This window comes from Bidens hawaiensis, unplaced genomic scaffold, assembly GCF_021521415.1.
Source record: "Bidens hawaiensis isolate Kalapana, Puna unplaced genomic scaffold, B.hawaiensis_p1.1 tig00004833_1, whole genome shotgun sequence".
Taxonomy (NCBI): domain Eukaryota; kingdom Viridiplantae; phylum Streptophyta; class Magnoliopsida; order Asterales; family Asteraceae; genus Bidens; species Bidens hawaiensis.
Window position 1 is genome coordinate 208,461 of NW_027504964.1, and position 3,883 is coordinate 212,343.

The 3,883-nt window shown below is 38.6% G+C and overlaps 1 pseudogene; it reads left to right on the forward strand.

Annotated features, from left to right (window-relative positions):
• Positions 1-682: 682 nt before the first annotated feature.
• Positions 683-1,298, forward strand: LOC143609587 (sufE-like protein 2, chloroplastic pseudogene; annotated as a pseudogene).
• Positions 1,299-3,883: the final 2,585 nt, after the last annotated feature.

Here is a 3,883-nt window from a genome sequence, read left to right on the forward strand (position 1 = left end):
TGATATATATAGATTTATACTTGTGGGCGGAATTCTTAAGGGTGAGGAATTGAGGGAAGGGGTCTGTCTCGTGTTTTTAGGCTAAGAACTTCAAAATATATCCCATATTAATTTGGTAAATATAACTTATATATTTCCAATAATATTTTTAGACTTAGAACTATAGAAGTATAGAAGTAATAATATATGATTTTTGTTGGTCCAAATAAAACCAACTAAAAGAAATATTATTTTTATTTAGAATTTATGCACTTTATTTAATGAAGAAAAAAAATATGTGTAAGAACTTCACATCATCCTCTAATATTTTTGTCATTCTTATACTCATGAAATAATTCTTTGTTTGAATATAGAGAATGCATTATTAAAATAAAAAAAAACTTCAAGAGTACTCTAAATGGTGCCATTGGTTAAAACGTCACACTTTGAAACAAGAGGTTTTGGGTTCGAAACGTGTTGGCTGTATTTGTTATACAACTACTAGTTTGGTATAATGATATAAATATATATGTTACAATCAAATAATTATAAGTTATATACATGGATTGAAATTTAGTAAAAAATTTTCATTTCAAAAAAAATATGAAATGAGAAGAGCTACTTTCTACTTTTGGTATTTATATTTTATATTTTCTATTTAATATGAATCGTAATAATTTGAGTACTATATAAAGCATCCTATTCTACTCCATACTTCCAGGATCAATCTCATCCTCCTCCGCCGCCGTCCACCGGAAATGAACTCCACCTCCGCCGCCGGCTTCAAACCACCAACCCCCACCATCCTCCCACCACCAAACCCAAACCCAAACCGCATTCAATTCAAACCAAACCTCCAAACTCCACCACCACTCACCGTAACCGAAAAACTCAACACCCTCGCATCCGAATTCAAGTCCTTAAACAAACCCATAGACAGAGTCAAACGCTTAATCCACTACGCCACTCTGTTACCCGAATTCGACGAGTCAAACAGAACAGAATCCAACAGAGTCACCGGATGCACGGCTCAGGTGTGGCTGCAGGTGGCCAAGGATGCTGATGGGTGCATGAGGTTTATTGTTGACAGTGATTCGGAGATTACGAAAGGGTTTTGTTATTGTTTGGTTTGGCTGTTGGATGGTGCGGATCCGGTTGAGGTTGTGGAAGTTAAGGTTGATGATTTGGGAGACATGAATGTTGGGATATTGCCGGTTAAGGTTGTTAGTAGGGTGAATACGTGGCATAATGTGTTGATTAGCATGCAGAGGAGAACTAGAGATTTGATCATGGAGCATGCATCTGTTTCTTTGTTATAGTAGAAAGATTAATAATCTGATTGTTGAAAAATCATGGCTTTTCACTTAATTATATGGCTGTTAATTACATGTTTCAAGTGTGTAAAGTTTTTTCTTTTCTTCTTTTTTTTTTACTCTGGTAGATGCGTTGTAACTGAGTGCGTTCCCACAAAGGAGAGAGATTGAGATTGTGAGAGGAGGTGGGTCGTCATTCGTCACTGTCTGCCCATAGCAGAGCATCAGTTACAACATTTCCAATAGATTTCCTAAATTATGTGAGGGGGTTTTTTATTTTTTATAGATGGTTAAAATGGTTGTGAGAATAGGAGAGATAAAATGTTACTGTTTATGGGTAAATTTGGAGAAACGTACTGTTCGTCTCTGTAATTTTTTAATGTTTTTTAAAGTAGTTGTGAGTGAATGCGAGAGAAAAGGTAATGATAAAAGTATAAAAAAGTATTATTTAATTGAAAATAAAAGAGAAAAGATAGTATTTTATTGTAATTATAGAGATGAAAATGGAAAATTGAATAGGAATGCTCTTAGAAAGGTGGGCAAGTCAATGTGACAACGGGTTGGGAGGACGGACACCACTCATCAACGGAGGTAGTTTATGCTCATAATCATCTCGGCCAGGGGTGACTTGTGTGACAACGAAAACAAGTTAGGGTTTTAGGCCCACACTTAATTAAGGCCTTCAAGTCAAAAAAAAAAACTTTATATATAGGTATATTATAATGGGTAAAGTAAACTCAAAGTAATGTATTGGTGTGGTGGTGGCTTGGTTGCTACTAAGTATAGGTTATGAGTTCCAAACTCGTAACAAGCGAAATTTTTTTTCTTAACAACTGTGATGAAATGGCCACAAAATCTAGTTTTGATTTAGGCCTTCACATTCGTTAACCCAGCCCTGATCTCGACTCTGGCTCAAGCTCATGACTCGACAAGTTAACTCGATTTCTTTTAACTTGGTGTATATTTGTTTTAATAGAAACACAAGAGTCTTGTTGAAGTCTCAAACAGTAAAGTATAAAACGACATGTATACGAAGACATGAGTTAACTTATACAACTATGCAAGCGACTTTCTTAAGCCAAATCGGCTCGAGTGAAATAAACTCGAGCTATCATATGAACACATTTGTTACTCGTAAGTTAATAAAACGAAGAGATGAACGTATGTTGACTGTTAAGAGAATAATATACGTTAATGTACGTTACAAATTACAATACAAAATAAGGTTCGTGGAGTGAAATAACTAGAAAAGAAGATGTGTGGATTTAAATAAGTGATAGACGGAATCTAGAATATGTGACGATGACTTTGGGCCTACTGAAGAAACGTGGATCGACTCACTGGTAGACGATCTACTTTCCTCGGGTGTGATTATGCTTCTTCACCGATGGATCTCTGGGATCTGGGCTCTTCCACCTACAAAATGAACAGCACCGTCAACTTACCCCTCAGAAAGGGACAGAGGGGTCCTCTTTGGGGTAACCCTCCGGTGTGAGAATAAGTGTTTGTAGGAGAAGATAATAATGTGAGAGTAAGGGAAATGGAGTGTATTGCTTAATAGCTGAATACTCTGTAATTGGATGTGATTGGATGTAATTGTGTTACTGGCTGTAACTGAGTGTAATTGAATGTCTTTCCTTGTGGAGTTGATGTGGTATTTATAGTGCTAGGGTTTCCACTGATTGAGCTCAGCCTTGTTGGCCTCCTCCAATTGATTTGCGCCACGTGTCCTTGGGGACACCTGGTGCTTTTTCATTGGTTATAATCACGTGGTAGCACATGGGTTATGCTGAGTTGTCCACCTTTCATTTGGCAGCTGTCAACATCAGCATATTCTTATTCCTTAAAAAGATACCTTCTGGAAGGTTGTCTGACGTGCACAATCAAGGTTGCCCTAATCCTGATTTGGATAAGGACGAGGTTGATTATGTGCATGTGTGATATGCGCCTATCCTGAGGATGCGCTAGGTCTTCTCTTTATTCTCACGCGCAGATGTTTCATGCGCAGATGTGATATGCACAAGCATGTGATATGCGCCACGCGCGGATGCGCCACGCGCAGATGTGATATGCGTGAGCATGTGATGTGCGTGAGCATATGTGATGCGTGAGCATATGTGATGCATAAGCATATGTGATGCCTGAGCATGTGATGCCTGAGCATGTGATGCATGAGCATATGTGATATGCGTGAGCATATGTGATATGCGCCATGCGCATAGGTTTTGGCTTTGTGCCTTCATAATATCTTGATTTCAAGTCTCTTGTCTGTATCTTTGTGGGTTGACCCGCCTCGCTCGGTGTTGAGGCGGGTATATACCTCTTCAAGCCCCCCAGTCTAATGTGTGTCTTGTCTCGCGTGAGCGAGGTAAGATAGATGTTAGACTAAATAGTTTGCTCTTTTAGTAGGGGTTTTGTCTTTTTCTTCTTATTATTCATCGTTGCGCGAAATTCTATCCTTTTAGTTGAAAACGAATCGTCCCTGTACGTGGTTGGTTGTTGCTGACATGCGTCAGTGATAGAGACGTGTCAGACCTTTCGTGTGCTCGAGGTGCTACAGTTGCCTTTCGTGTCCCCTCACATAGTGTCAG